The 17,127-nt window shown below is 38.0% G+C and overlaps 1 long non-coding RNA gene across 2 annotated transcripts; it reads left to right on the forward strand.

Moving 5' to 3' along the window:
* Positions 1–734: 734 nt before the first annotated feature.
* On the forward strand, positions 735–14,372 carry LOC109146205. 2 transcript variants are annotated; one of them, XR_002048115.3, is made up of 4 exons: positions 735–799; positions 3,774–3,924; positions 8,172–11,010; positions 11,113–14,372. It is a non-coding gene; the product is annotated as an uncharacterized LOC109146205 (long non-coding RNA). The 2 variants fall into 2 exon arrangements; XR_005601632.1 differs by having other exon boundaries at positions 3,774–11,010.
* The last annotated feature ends 2,755 nt before the right edge of the window (positions 14,373–17,127 follow it).

A 17,127-nucleotide genomic window follows, 5' to 3' on the forward strand; every position in this document is an offset into this window, starting at 1 on the left:
CTGATCTCTACAGGCAACCAGGGAAAGCCAAAAGGTGATTTTTTTTACTGTCTAGGGATTGAGTAGACAAACAGTGAGACAGTCTCTCTCAAATCAGTGATTTTTTGGAGGTACAAATACATTGGGTACTCATACCCAGAAATTTACTCTTCCCATCATACAGTCTTTATAAATTGATGTTTATAAAGTTCAGTTTTTAAAACATGATTGGCCTTTCACCCTCTTGGTGAAAAAACATGTTTTTAAAACATGATTTGCTATTGTTTGCAAGGTCACTTCATGTTATGCCCTAGCAACATGTTAGGAATTTTTTCCTCATTTTTGGCCTGAAGTTCTTTGATTTTATGACAATGTTATTATTCAGCTTTTCTCCTTTCTTATTATGTTCTACAATCTTTTAGTAGTCTTTTGGTCTTGCTTCCTCTGCAACTATTCCATTTTAATCTCTTCTTGAACACATGAAAACTTGCATGCAATACTGCAAAAATGGTCTTCTTGGTGCTTCATACAATGCAACTCCTGCATTTCTATCTCTACTAGAAATACATGAGTCAAGGTGTCCTAATACTGCCTTTCAAAGATGCTTCAAAATGGTCAACAGCTGCCCTCCAATAACCAATACACCGAGACCTTTTTCTTCCACCTTATTCCCTGTGATGGATGGTACTTTTAAGCAGTGTGCGCTGCTCTGTTATATTCCTTTAAGAAAGAAAGAACTGAGTCACATGGGCCTTGTGGAGAGGAGGAGACTGCTCTTAGCTTCAAGCAAATACCTGGAGGAGAGACATTTTCCATGAAGGTAGGGTGTGGTGGGTAGAAGAAAAGGCAAAAAAAGTCCTACAGAGCAGCAGAGGGGTGGAGAGACTGCTTTCTAAGGAGCAGGAAGCAGAGCCAAGGCTAGAGTTCTATTCCTTTTTCTTATGCTCCAAGAGAGGACCACACAGAGGTCTGGCAACCCAGAAAGCTGCTCAGTGGACTGAAATCACAACTAGAAGAAAGGATCCAGACAACAAAGTTTCTGTGGGCAGGAGGCAAGTTGTTTATAAATTCTTACTTCTGTGCCAGCTCACCTAGCCACTGAACTGTCTTTGTGTAAAACACAAACTGTTCTAGTGTACATGCAAATTAAACCTGGTCTTTTGAGAATGAAAATCTCTTTTTTTTCTACTTTGGAGAGTTCATTATAAGAAGGATGTTCAGGCACACCCGCTGCAAAGTTCTGGCTGGGTTAAAAGCCCATGTGTGCATGGCTTTGTGCTGCTCAACCCCTACCATTTCTGCCTCTTGTCCTTAAGCCAAAAATTATTAAGGAGTGTAGAACAAATCTCAAGACTGTTCTGTGAGGAAGTGTCAACAGATCTCCGTCTTTGTCTTGAGAACTTCTCTTTTCATACATCGAAGTCTCATGCTAGTCAGCACCTTATCGACCTAATCAGCTCTCGTGGCAATCCTCATAATTTCCACTTCAGTAATAATTTGCCTTGGCACTACAACAAGTGCTGCTTTAACATGAAAATTCAGGCTATCACACTGTCCCTGTGTAAAAGGTCAATTATCTTACCCCAAAAAATTACAGTCTGATACCATCTTTATTTGATAAAGCCAGGATTATCCCACTTTGCACTTGCCTTCAAGGCTTTAATTATTTTTTCTTTTAAATATTTTCTAACACTTTATACAACGTTGCATTCAAACTAAAAGACTCAGAGTTATTCATGTGATTCCTCTTCTCCCATTTCTGTAGAATGTAAAAATGAAGGGAGATAGAGACTATATTGACATGAATACATTTATTCTGTCAATAAGGAGTGAATTTGTATTCAGTTGAGAAGAGTCATCTTTTATCAAATTTTTGGCTTCTTTTATAGGGATAATACAATGTGATCCAGGCTTCCAAGGTTGCCAAATCTTCACCTTTGCAAGAGCTGCCCACCTATATGCCAGGTTCATAACAAATATAAAAGATTTCGCAAAGAACTTCATTTCAGCAAAGCCTCATTTTTCAACAGAACACTGTGTCAAAAATATTAATCAGACCATGCCACAGATTTTTTTTACTATATAGTCTTTTCCATCATCTCTGTGGTCTTTATGACAAGCTTAACTGGCTGAATTTATGTTGTTTGGGTTCTCATACTGTGACCGTAACCTTGCCATCTAGGCTACTGCTTAATCTTTTTAAGTTTTGGGTAAACATAGGTTAATGTCACTGGTGCATTATGTAAGATGCTTTTATGGGGTAGTATTTCATTAGAAGACAAATATTTGAGAATCTTTCTGTGTATGAATTATCTTCATTTCAGTAATGTTGACAGTGATTGATGAGTAATTTAAGATGTATTGTCATAATTTTATAAACATGTTTTCAAAGCACTTTTCAATATGCTCAAGTTCAAAGAGAATATTGGTGAGGGCAGAAAAGTGGCTAGAGAGCTCTCACTTTTTATTTCAATGAATATTTGGTGATGTATTTATCACACTATGCAAAATGTTTATCATACTGTGAGTAGATCCATCTACAAACAACATAACTTCACAGATTTCAAATACAGGAGGGAGCACTGTAAGACACAGTATTGCACTACTGATTCCCTGTGCCACAAAAGGCTATAAGTCTCATAATTAATTATTACTTCAGATCCAAGAGCATACTTGCTTTGAAAACTTCCAGTGACACATCTCTTACAATTCTTGCTTAGACATTCTGGTACTGATTTTTCGTATCCCAAGACATTTTCATTTTATTTCTAGCTGTGACTTTCGACATCAGATCATCTTACATTTTGCTTATCAGGTATAAGAGCTGCCTTCTAGTATATGTTTTTCACAGACAGCAATCAAATCTTTCATGTACCTCTGCATCAGTGAGCTTTTTCTCCTTCTCTCACTGTAAGTCATGCTTCTCTTTCTTTAATCATCTGCATCTCTTCCAAAGTGACTATTTAACATTTTTCTCAAGAGCATATTTTGGATAGAAAGCATTTTGGTAGACAGTGTATCAATGATTACACCAGTGCTAACTCCATTAGCCACTGCATCATACTACTGAGATTTTTTTCAGTTTAGTATTGCTTCCAACACATAATCTTTTCAGTCATTACTTTCCATACTACAGTCCCACCTTCTGTAAGGGTGGCCTATATCCTTTAAGATGTCTGTACTGAAACACATTTTGTTTGCTTGAAGATGGTTACCAAATAATTCATGTCACTCTCTTGATGTTCTCTCTTTATTATAATTCAGCACTCCCCCACAACTTCAGAAATGTGCAGATTTTATCAGTAACCACTTGATGATGATTTGCCTTTTATAGTAAATATTTTTAAATCAGTTTATAACCTATCATATCGACTCTTTCTTGGATTACATCTGCAGTTGATGAGCAGTAAAAGTCCATACAATGAATCACCAAGACTGATCAAGAGAGCAGCTTGTATCAAAATGTGTTTAAGTGAATTTGTACTTTGTGTAACAAAATTTGGCAGGCTGTGACCAAATCCTTTAGTGCACTGCTTCTGCTCAGTGATTCAAGGCTGAATTTTAAAATTTGAGATGAATATTATGCTTTAAAAATGTATCCATATTTTCAGAGAAAGCAATCACTGCACTAAAAAAAGATGAGGTCATTTTGAGATTGTGAACATTTCTGCACATAGCAATAACTGTCCAAATAATCTGACTTTCCCAGTAATAAAAAACAGTGACTCAAAGGACCAAAATCCAGTGGTTTTGAAAATATTTTAGCAGATAACATCTCTGTTTGTATGTTTCAGAGGTGCAGAGAGCCTGGAATGGGTGTGGTGGAGCTGAGAGCACCAGCCAGCAGGAACCAGTAGAACCAGTTCTTCTCTGTACAGCCTGGGAAATCTTGCCTTCAAAGACATGAGTTGACTGCTTTTACTAAAATATCCAGCTCACATTCAGGTAAAACTCAGACATAAATCACTGTCTACTGGGGCCTACCTGCATGTAGGCCATTTTCATAAGAGCACACCTATTCGTACCATGTGACAACAGAATTGGACTAGCATGTTTTGGATATTTCTCCAGGTACGAAGCCAAAGTGGGCCATGGTAAACCTTTTTTTTTTTTCTTCTTTTTATACTGTAGGGTTGTTGTTAACTGGGAATCACTCCTGCCAACATGTGTCTCATCCCGATCACAATTCCATTGTAAATGCACTGCTTATAATGCACTGTCCAGGTCTTCTGCTAACTGCTGATGTTGGAACTTCTGTCACTTATCCCACTATTTAGGTTGTCTCCATCTGTATTTCAGAGGGAGAGTGATTTCACAATGTGCATGCTTTTTATACACAACAGAAGAAATACTCTTTTTCAAAAATTACATCTAGTTAAATGTGGATGAAAAACAGTAGATAGGAGCACCTCATTTTAAAGCTGTAGCATTTAAACATATAGAATGCTAAATAAAACCAAATATGTGTTCGTCTCGTTTGACTGGACTGTGGAAGCTGCAGTTAGGTTCCTGTATTCATTGCTAATGATGGAAATATGAAAAGAAATTATATCCAGCTTTACAATCTGAATTTTAGTGACAAGTATTTTCTTTGTGTCAATCTAAATGTGTAGATCAATTTGATATTGATAACATAGTCAACATGTGCTTTATTTCATGTTTTATTTCATTTACTATCTCTTCTCTGTGTAACTCATAAAAATAATTGCTGTGTTTAAAGAAGGTGCTTGAAAGATAAAGAAATGGAGCCATTAAACCCAGTGATGACGTATAAAAGGAAAAGTCCATAAGTCATTACATATGATACTCAGGTCAGGATAGACTGACCTGAACAGCTAACCACTTACTAATTATGTATTCATTTCCAGCAATCTTTGGATTGTTCATGGATTCTCTCTTCACACCTAAGTTTGTATGGTTATATCTTGCATTCATCCATGCTGATGACAGTCATTCAAGAATAAGATAAGGGGATCTATCCTACACAAATGGCCTCCATGGGGACTTCTTTAGATTGCTGTGGTATTTAAGAAGGCATGTTTTGTTTTAAATGACAGAGACAGTTTGTCAGGGAGATCCTTAAAGATTAGCTGTTAAGATAATTCACAAAGCAACCAAATTAATCAATCAGGTCCTGCATTGTGAGAGGGAAAAAATTACTATAAAGGTAAATCTCAGATGTAGGAAAAATTTGTTGCATTATTTAAGACCTCAAAAAAAATATTACTGAAAGAAAATATTCTCCACCTGAGATTGAAAAAGGAGAAATAGGTCAGCTATAGACTGTAGGTTTGAAAGAGATGAGCTACAAAAGAAATTTAGGACAAGAGGCTATTGCATCAGACAATTAGAGGAAAGGGCAGTTGATCAGCAGAGACTGCAGCTGGGCAGCAGAAGTATTACGGACCACAAAAAATCCCTTCCTCTTTTTTCATCAATTTGCTTCACGCTTAAGTCATCTTCTACTGAATGGCTAGGAATGCATAAGAGTGAGCTTACTTTCCTCTAAATTGCTGACAGACAAGACCTAAAGGATGAATCTGAGTCCTCCTTTAAGGCACCTGAAAAAAGACCCATTATACCTTGATTCATATGGAAGAACTCACTAGGCTGACACCCACTCATTTCCTGTCAATCAAAATGCAGGGGAGTTTCCTGTTTAATCACTTCTCAGATGGTCATAATTTTGGTAAGTTCATCCTTTCATTTTCCTGATCACCATGAATTCAACATTAGAAAACATCTACCAATTAGGAGTTGCTGTATGGTGTGGACAGCAAAAATGCAGCTGGAACAACAAGAAGGTGGAAATTATAAACACATAGCGACAGAATATGGGGAAACTGCACAGGTAAAACCAAAAAAGAAATCCCATTTTTACTGAATTAATGGAGAGAGAGGTAGCATATACACTGTAAGACGTTCACACAGGAAGTCTAAAGACAGAAGAAGATTTAGGGTAAAGAAACCCAATACAATTAACATCCGCTGTTGCTGATGAAATGAAGATATATAGTCAATTGGGAATCCTAAAAAAACACCCAAAACTGTTGAAAATAGCCAAAATTAGGTGATAGAGTAACTCTTTGCCTTACTAGTCTGTTCTGGTTCCATGTAAGAATATGGACATTTATTCATAAACAAAAGAGGTAGAAAACGAATGTAAATTTAGAGGATGGTTCAAAATGGTTGGTGCCAATTATCGCAAAATCATGGATGTGTCTAACACAGGTGGCAACATGTAGGATGACAGTTTTATCCATAACAAGGCACATCCTGTACAAGGCTCCTCACAGTACAAAATTGTTTTTCCAGAGACAGCTTTCTATTCCACACAGAAAATATTTTCCATGAGTCATTTTTTTTAAATGTGAAAGAGAATTAACTTTGATTGTTCTCGTGTCTTTTTATGTTTGCTGTCTAAGAACATTTAGGTGATACAATGTCTGCAGAAAGTAAATTTTAAAAGCAGTCTCCCTATGCTCTGTTCTTTGCTGTATATAAGACTCTCCAGTATCCTCCATGCCCACCTAGTTATTGTGTTGAAGATTAACATGATTCTCAGAAAGTGAATAGAAATTGACAGAAAGCAGACAGTAACTGCAGAGCTCAAGGCCTGCCTTCTCTGTGTCCTAAAATCCATACAAATCCCTACAGCTGAATCGTATGCTATTCGTCTTTCACCCATCAAATGCTTTTCTGCAGCACTAGCCTTTCCCATTAAGAGTACTAAGGATGTTCCTTATTTGTCCAATCCAGCACAAAAAAGAGAGGCTGTTATTCAGACCCTTGTGATCAAGATAGCTGAACAAGGAGCGTCTGACCCTCTCTTATTACTTCATGACAAAAATGACTTTGACAAAATATCTGAAGATGTCACTGAGGCAAAAAAGTGTTAAATAAAGTGAGCATGCATGGTTGGTCATTGAGAACAAGGGAGGCTGAAAATAGAACCTGCTTGTGAAAAGAAGCATCACAGACTTCAGAAACAGCACCAGAAAGAGTACAATTGAGACAGAATGAAACTGGGGGAAGATCAGGGAGAAACAGCTTGAGAATTGTGATCTTTCAGAGGGAATGCATAAAAAAAAGCGCTGTGGTGTTAGCTGGTGATTAGGGAGAGCACTGTTAACAACAGTAGTGAACCTTTAACATGTAGCCTGACATGTAGCCTGACATACTCTAGGAGAAGGAGGTAGTGAGGGAGGGCAAGAGATCTTTTTGCCTTTTGTCAGGTTTCTCATTAGCTAATGCCACTGGCAACTAGCAACTGGCAAATATTTCAAGGGTTTTACCTTTCATCCAAGCCTATTAAAGGAGCAGTGGCTCACATGAAGAGTCTTGAAAGAGTTTTAGCCACCAGCAATATTTACTGTCTCTTTCCACCAGAATTTGGCATGAAAGTTGCACAATGTTTCTAGAGCAGATCTATTGGTTCATTGCATGACACTGCCCCATCGCAGGAGCTGAATCTGGCTGTTTTCTGACCTTGTGCTCAGCTCATCCACCTCATTAAAATGGGATAAAATGAAGCTAGCAAAACCCAAAACAAAATTCTTGATTGGTTAGAGAGATGAATTGGCTCAGTCTCCATCTGGAGGAACGCCAGAGCAAGAGCAAAGGAGGGAACGAGACATGCAGTAAAGAGGGTGTTGGAGAGAAAGGGGCGAACAAGACTGATACATTTTGTGACAGCTGTATTGTGAAAATTTACCTTTAGAAAAGAGGACAGTCACTGTTCCTATGCACCAAATACCTTGATTTGGTTTTAAGTTTTAAAATTGAGAGAATTTCATCCTTAAAAAAACCTGGAAGATTTAGTTATGATATATAAAAACAAGTGGTGGTAATTTTCCATTATGTGCTTTAAGAACATGATGGAAAAGAGGACAAAATTCAACACATGAAAACTATCACTGAAGTCAGAAACTGCTTTACACTATTTTTGTTCTGGAAACTTTTAAACCTAAAAAGGACAACAGGATGTTTTGTTTTATGAAAAGGTTTGAAAGAATTCCAGTATAACTACAACAGACAACCCCTGCCTGCAAAGACAACGAAAACAAGATGACATGAAGTATTTTAAAAGATGGGTTACTAAAATTCAATTCTCAGTTCGCTGTCAAAATGCAAAGGGTAAGCCCACCCCACCATTTTGTCTTCCTTTTAAACTCTCATTTTCCTTTCTTTAGGTCGCCTTTACCAGCAGAGGGAGCAGGTGGAAGAGCAAATGGAAAAGGAGCTCACTTCGATTAAAGTTTGATCTTTGCTCTTCGTTCCAGACAGAGAAAACAAGGACCAGTTTCAGCAGCTGCTGCTAGCGGGCCAGAGTATCCACAGCACGAATACACTTGTTTTGCCTGTGTTCTCCCTTCTTCCTCTTACAATTCCTGGTAGTAAAGTGGTATTCGAAAGCCTAACTGTTCCACCAGTCCTGTCTAATTTTCATCCCTGGACTGGCAATATTTAGCAGAAAATTGAGGCAGAATTCCAACTGATGATATTCTAAATTCAGCTGCACATTACTCACAGCCTGTCCTATAGCTTGTAGCAATATCACTGCATCTTAACCTCTTTTCTAGAACTGGGCTCTACTGCAAATCTGGAAACATCCAGACTATTTGTGTAAAATGAAAACTCGTAAGGAAATTTATGTCTGAATAATGCAGTGCTAGTTTTGATCTATTGGAGAAGGTTTTCAGTTCACCTGCCTCTCACAAGAGGATTTTATAAGCTAAAGTCTTGTTCAAAACAATATTTTTAAGCCATTAAATGTTTTATCTGAGAATGTTCATGTTCTCTTAAAAACAACTTATTTTCTCCCCACCTCTCATTTCTACCTATTTGCAGTTAGCTTCCTCTGCACCATTTCTGAATACAAAATGGACTTTATACCTAATAATGAAATTAAGCCAAGTACAATCTCTTACTCTGCATCAAAGATCCTGCAATTTTTTCTTTTTCAGAATAACTCAGCATGTAGAAAGAGGGAGACTAACACTTTCTTTTTGAGACATAAATCTTCTGGCAACATGAGCTTTTTTTCCTTTAAAGTAAAAGTAAATGTATAGGACATGCAAAAGATGGTTTAGAAGGATCAGGCACCGTTCCTCCCTCAATAAACAGGAGGCGGTCCAGTGGGATCAGGTCAGCAATTTAGGGAAAGCTTTGTACCACATTTGTCAGAGAGACATTCCCAATTAAATCTTACAGAAGCAGTTTAGCACTATCAAGAAGTATATAGGCTTCTCTCAGTCCACCTTGAGGTTGCTGCTTCTTTCTTTTTTTTTTTTTTTTAAACTCAGTCCCATGGGACTTTGAGCAAGAAATAATTATTCTGTAGAGAGTAAAGGTGAGAACCAAATAGGTCTGAAAATAATGCTGTTTTCGTTAGATCAAAGGTGAGTTATTACTATAAAAAAGTAACCACTGATCAGTTTCTGAAATTTTGACTAGCACTTTACAAAAATGATTTACCACATGGCATAGAGGAAATGGGTGGCTTTGTAACAACTCCCACAGCAGAGCTATACGTGTGGTTTATCTATCCTTCTCAATCAGAAGAGATAAACAAGGCTTTGAAGACAAAGAGCAGTTCCAAAGCCCTTATGTCTGTTGCTGTACCTTGAGAAGCCCACAAAATCATCAGGAAAACTCTCCGTTTTGAGCTGGTAAGTAGTTATTTAGAGAAGGTACAGAGACATTACAAACAGCTGGAAGAAGAGCCTTTAAATCTGCCCTTAAAGTGGAAAAAGCTGTGCAGAACTACAGCAGATATTTGCCTGTATTCCTCATATAAAACTATTTGATAAGATGTTTCATGATGTCATGAGTGGTAGATCTTAGGTTAATCAGGTTAGATTTATTTTCTAAAAAGTTCAGACAGCCATCATGGATTAATATTAACATCCCATCTACGCTCCAGAAACCATTTTTCTCTAAACAGAAGGTTTTGATTGACTGACCTAGCTGTACATTGAAAATTTTAGTCCAGTAGTTGACAAGTTTTGTCTGGTTTTTGACTCATCAATATTTTCTCATGGAAGTGAAGATCCCTGAAGAGTGAATTCAAACTGACTGACAACAGACTTGCAAGTTTTAGTTGCCTTTGTTGGACCACTCAGAAGTACCTGAGCATGGGCTGAAAAACCCCTAAAACGTGGTCATATATGTGAAATAGTTACAAGTATAATCCCCTTCTACTTTTTTTTACCCTCTTTCAAGGAACTATTCAGGAGTGTCTCTTTTCCCTCAGTCTGTCAGGACTGTATTCTTGATGAACAAGTGGACTGAAGACAATAGCTCAGAACATAAAACTCCTTTTGCATGCAAATAGTATCCTCTTACTTGGTACAATCCCAGATCAGTCTAATCTTCACTTTATTCTCTGTTTATAAAATAAATTAGAATAAACTGAAAGAACCGATCACCTCTTTAAATTGGAAGCACTCCCTCTACAGGGCCATTCAGAGGGGAACAAAGGAACTTAAAACGTATCTGCATCCAGTTTCCAAAGGAAATTCACGGTCAAAGTTAAACTAGCCCTATTGCTTATGCAGTTAGTAAGTGTCTTAAATAGGTGGTGAGTGCTACCTCTTTCATTTGGGGAAAAGTATATATAATTTAAATGAATGCTGGCCCTGGTATTTTGTTTATTTTCAACTCTCTCTCTGTCCATATTCCTGATATTTATTTTAATAAAACTAACACATTAAGGTTTTCCTGGTGGGACATTGGTAACCAGAAATGCTCTACAAGCCCTGTGGAGGGCTCTGACTGGATGGTCACCAAGAGGCCACAGATAAAGCTGGGATTACTGGTGTCTCCTCTAAATCACTGTTTAAGATCCATGTAATTAGTTCATATGTTAATGCTGCATACATTAATATTCAATAATGTATCTTGATTAGTAGATTTGAGAAGGCATGCAAGAGCTCAAAAACTGATACTTCTGCAGGGCAATTCCTCAAATATCTTGATCCGTACACTCAGACCAGCCTGCAAAAACCAGGTGGCATCTATGCCAGAGAGGTAATTACCATGCTGTCATATTGCTCATTGCATGCTACAAAGCATGAGGATATCTCATCCTTCAATGGATCTTGCTGACAATATTCATCTTTCTCATTGCAGAGATTGAGGATTTTCACTATGATTGGGGCATGTACGATCTTCTCTTGATAGCCCACAGTGAAAACTAAGGAAAGAGGTAAAATTTGATACTGTCCTGCAGCTGACTTCTACCTACCAGCTTGGCACAGCTTACTGGTTCTCCAGTGAAATGGCAATCGAGTTAAATCTAGCTTGTTTTTTCAACTACTGCTCAGAAGTCTTCATGAATGGTACTCAGCAAACCTTAAACTCAAAGAACTACTTCTAAGCTATGAAATAGTGTCAGCTCTTTTAAATATATACATTGATGATCTCCCTGACACTTGAGCTTGTAAATAGTCTGGGTATTAATTCTTATGACTTTTCTGACCTTGAGCATAACTTGAAACATGATTCAGCAGTAACACTCATAACTGGCAGTTGCAGATGAATGCTTTGCTATTGTAACTTCTCCTGTAATTCAAGTTTAGTTTCTCAATAGAATACAGTCCATATCTTGTCTATCTCATAGTTTCTCTTAGTAGGTCTCTGACTTTCCCTGTCTGTCTGATAACACTTGCTGTCAATGTCAAGACCTGCCCCAACCTATTGACAAATTGTTGTGACTACCATGCACAATCTTCAAACATTTGCTACCACTTTGCTACTCAGAAGAGAGTGTAGTTTTCCAATTTTGGCCCCCTCACCTCATGTTACATTAGCCAATTTAACAAGATAATCACACCCAGCATTTTTGTCCCATTGATTAATAATGTCTTACCACATTTTTATTCTGAAAAGTCTGGAGACAAAAGGGTCGTGGATATCAAAACCTTGCCCGACCTTCTGTTGTATTTGAAACTCTCCCTTTAGCCCTCTGTTTAGTTCAACTTCCTAATATTCTGACATGTTATATGGTCAGCCCTGTTACTCTGGCATTTTGACAGCAGAAAGCACAGACCTTATTGACAGCAAACTGATGAAAATCCTACCATTTGACAACCACATTTTATGCTGGGATCTTCCTAAAATACTTCCAGATTGCTTGAAGATAGAATGTTGCTACCAGATTATGTTAAGGCATAAGGAGAATCTGAACTGCAGATGCAAGCAATGATTCGCAACATACAACATACATTTCCTAATCAGATGAGGTCTAAGTGTACCAGATTCTGTCTCTGAAAATGCTGATGTTTTATATGACAATATTTGCATATACTAGTATCTCTAGAATATTATTTACATGACCACTCTATCACTGAGCACATTAAACAACTAAAAGAAGTCAGGGGAAGAGATGCTTTCAAGGAGGCCTAGCATATGTATTAATGTTAGGAAATTATTATGGTTCAAAGATTAAAATTACTGTGCAGTTGGTCAACATCTCAGTCTCATTTGACACTGGCATTCAGATCATGAACCCTGATCTCTGACCAACAGGCAGGGCATTCTGTTGGGTGGTCACATTGTCTCATTCTGTATTTTTAGTAGATTTTCAAATCACAGATGTTGAGTGTTACTACCTCTTCAAAGAGCCACTGGAGTCCTATCTATACAAGGATTTTGCTGTAAAATACAGCTGGAACTTCAATTTACAATGTGCTAACTACTTCATATTGTGTCCCCCATCAAGGCTCATTCAAAATCACACAAGCATCAATTGCAGAGGTGGAAAGTGAAAGAAAGAGCCTTCTGTGCTGATATTTAATAGTATGGTGCACTAAAACAAGAAACACACAAACCTTGTGTACAAATCATTTGCTTTCACATTACTAGAATACTATTTACAGTACAAGAGGAAAAATAACTACAAGTTGTAATTTACCCTCAAGGAGCTACAATGGAGCTGTAGATGTGCTGAAAAATGCCCACATCTTTAACCTCAGCTGGACTGAAGCCAGCAGTGCCATAAGGAAATAAGATAATGAATAAAGGCTTATTTCTACATTGCTAGACTCGTCTGATCACATCAGGTATTTGTATTGATGCATATGTGTACTTGCAATATTCTAGAGGAAGTGTTCACTACAGAATCAGAAACTAAATTTCTTCATATTTCTGTGGTTCATAACCTTTAATCATGTTACTTATATTTAGGAAGAATTTCTCTGGAGTAGCGTTCAGCTGATAACTTCTTCCATATGAATCGTGATAATGTCTGTTGCTATTTGCATAGCACTGGGAATTATCAAGATGAATAGGAATGACCCTTTTACTCATCAGGATGTAGTTTGTTCTGTTATTTCTTCTGCAGTTAATTGGTACTCATTGGTAATTGTTGAAGCTTCCAAAGGAAGCAGAAGTCTGAGGAATAGAGGTATTTCTTGAATTAGGGAGAGTTGATTAGTTCTTCACATTATTAAGAAAGACACTATAAAAAATAAAGTGCAAACAAATCAAAGCAACTATCAGGAAGTGGTGTGCAATTTTATTAACTAGCTTTTTTCAAATGGGGGTTCAAGGGTTGTTTTAATGTAACATGTAATTTGGATTTGAAAAAAAAAAATTTCCATAGAGGGACATTTTTTCCTCTTCACATCTGCCAGAACAAAATTTATTTATGCATAAATTTATTTATGCATAAATTTGGGTTTTACTACACAAATCTTTTATACCTGAGATTTTCTGGGGACTGTCACCTATGAATACAAGTTTTAAATACTTTGGACAAGATGCTTAGACTCCTATTATGTTTAAATAGCACCTTGTTCCTAGAGTGACTCCACTGGAGTGAGATGCAGTATGGTTCGTCTGGATCTGGCAGTGAGTGGTTTACTTCATTATTAACATCAATATATTTCAGTTCTGCCACCAGATGCTAAGCAGTTACAGAGTTTTTTTAAAACCAATTACAATAAAATCAAAGCAGAATCCACTGATATGGTTTTGTTTACAAAAGCTGAAGTCTGATATCGTTATTCATGTGACAACTTGTTCATATTCAATTCACAAGCCTTTCTACACATAATCTATCTCACAAGCCCTGAAACAGATCTGAAGACGTACTAACAGGGCTCACTTTTTCTCTGTTATCTGAATATTCATTTAAGAAAAGGCTATAGATGGCTTATTATGTGACATTAATTGCTAAGCTGGGAGTCGTGTGTGCAGTTTCTCTAAGTCCACAGTGAATGATTTGTGGCAGGGCAAATCTTTATGTGAGGATATGGAGAAGGGAAAAACCAAATATTCTCGACTGTAATTGACTATTAAAATGATTGAAAGTCAATCGGCTTCTAGCCTATAGGCGGGCATTGTTTTATTTCATTCTTCCCCTTTCCTAAAGACAGCAAGAAACAGAAGATGTGATAATAGTGAAGAGACTACAGCTCTCTGGAAAGCTTAGGAATGCATTATGTGTGGAATGATTTCAGTGAGCTCAGAATGTCAGCTCACATGTAATAGCAGATTAAATGAGAGTGCCTGAAGTACTTACAGCTCCCAGCTGCCTGCCTGCTCTTTGCTGGAGGATGCTGCTTCACATGCAAGGAGAGCTGCAAAGGCTGTGTAACATCTCCCCCATCCTCATATTTACAATGGTTTATAGGTGAAGGTTAGGGCAAATTGAAACCAGAGCTGCTGTGCTACAAGATTGTCAGGCTCAGAGGTTCTTTTGCTGCCTATTCTCTGTACCTATTCCTGCTGTATGTCCCTCAACAGGACCTGCTGAAGAAGGGTTGGTACAGACTAGCGTGACCTAATTGCTGCCTGCCAGTAGCTGAAGAGAGCCTACAAGAAAGATGGGGAGAGAGTTTTTGCAAGGGCATGTAGTGACTGGACAAGGGAAATGGCTTCAAACAGAGAGAGGAGGTTTAGATTAGATATCAGGAAGAAATTCTTTACTGTGAGGGTTGTGAGGCACTGGCACAGGTTTTCCAGAGAAGTTGTGGATGCCCCATCTCTGGAAGTGTTCAAGGCTAGGTAGGATGGGGCTCTGAGAAACCTGGTCTAGTGGAAGGTGTCCCTGCCTGTGGCAGTGGGGCGGTTGGAACTAGGTGACCTTTAATGTCCCTTCTAACCCAAACCGTTCTATGATTCTGTGACTCATAGGGAGGTGACAACAGCTTCTGATCTTTCAGCTTAGTTTGACGCCACCGGTGAATCAACATGAGTAGTGGACAAGCATACCTATTAACAATTCCCCACTGCTGGGGGAATTACTGTGAATTACTGACTGAACAGCCTGTTCAGTCTAGATTTGGTTAACTGCTGAAGGACCTGAGAGCTTTGTGAAATTTCCATGGCCCAAGGAAGCAGAAGAAAATAACAACCTTGGGAGAGTGAAGGAGCTCCCATCTGATGTTCCCTGTCTAATACACTGGAGCAAAGATGGCTTACAATGCAACCAGCACAGCAGATGGGCCTTACACCATTTTATACATCTATGTTTGCACACACACCCACACCCACACACACATTTGCATTATTTCTGTGTAAGTAAGTCTGTGTTAGTGTTTGAATGTGTTTGAAAGGATCTGTTAAACTCTCAGCAAGTAAGAATTTCCTTTTCCCTGTCATAGAAGATTGCTTTTTTCCCCCTTTGCCATTTAAATATATTGCATTTTGGAATGGATATAAGCAGCTGCAAGAAGGAAAATACTGCCCCAGAAATGAAGATCATAAGAAACTGGTAATGGGAACAAGGTTAAGGAGAGTTAAGGCAGTACAGAAAAATCTTCATTAAGAACTTTTAAATGAAAAGGTTTGTACCTCAAGATCACAGTGAATCAAAAACAATGACCATACTCTACAAAGGACAAAAGCCACCAATTTCCAAATTATCTGACTCAGATGAGTATGACTGCAGAGACAAAAGGCCACTTAGTTCAATAGCTGTGACAGTAGCCAGCAGCAGATATTTCAGAAAGAATAAAAGAAACAGAGCAAAAAAAGAATGATATTTTTGTTGATATTTCCCCCCAGCTGCTATAAACTGGCAATGGGAGGTTGCAAGGTTCTTCCAGAAGCATCTTGCTATGACACCCCTCTATAAAAGACCTATTATTTACCCATGTATCCTATACCATAAATCCCATGAATTTGCATGGTATGGAGGTCAAAAGTACATGTCCTTGAATCACAATGGGAGTCTTTCCTTCTCAATGAAGGTAAGATTTAAACAAAAGAACTACAGAGAAGCCAGAAACTATAGTGTGTAAATAGCTTTAAGTCATCTTAAGTACTTCAGGACAGTCAGGCAATACTATCTACCATTAGAAAACTTTGGCACTGACAGGCAGATTGAGAATGTGTCATACCAGAAATCATTGAGAGTTTAATGAAGGCGCATTTTTTCAATGGAAAGCTTTTTTGTAGAGGAAATTTTTTCAGTAACACAAACTACAACCCTGCCAGGAATCCTACTGTGGCTCAGGGATGGTATCTCTTTTCCCTACCCCATCCCTACCTGGCCATTGCCTTCCTTTGGCCCTTGCTGGCCTTCTTCCTCACGTAGGGGGAAGGGCTTTTTCAAAGAGCAAGGAGCAGAGAGGCAAAATGAAGAGCTCACCCTTCTTTCAGGAAATTGAACATCCAAGGCCAGCATTTATTCTCAACAGGGACTATTTTAAAGATCCAAAAACATCACTGACAAAAAGCTTTCCGAACATGCAGCCTAAATTTTCTTTTTTTGGTATGAGTCAGTTGCTTCTGGTTATACAATCATCTGCTCTGCAGTCCTGTGAAATTTCTTTCTTTTTGTATCCCCAAAATACATTGATGGTGTCCTTTAATTCCCTTTTATGGTGTATTTGAAAAAGCATTATCTACATAGAGATGACATTTCAAGTCATGCTATCATTTGATTTTGTTCTGTAAGTACTTTAAGAGTGTAAGAAATCAGAGACAAAGTCAGATGACAGGTCTTCACACATTTGTAAGATTTAGGGGAATTCCGGGGGGAGTGTGTTAGATACTAGTGCAGATGTCCTTCTGTATTTTTATTTTTATCTCTTTAGTAGCCCAGAGATCCCTAAAGGCCTGAGGAACTACTCATGAGGTCCAGCCCAAGCCTTACAGAGGCAGTCTTTTTCTAAAGGTCTCAGTCAATAGTTTAGA

The sequence above is a fragment of the Corvus cornix genome, chromosome 2 (assembly GCF_000738735.6).
Source record: "Corvus cornix cornix isolate S_Up_H32 chromosome 2, ASM73873v5, whole genome shotgun sequence".
NCBI classification, from domain to species: Eukaryota; Metazoa; Chordata; class Aves; order Passeriformes; family Corvidae; genus Corvus; species Corvus cornix.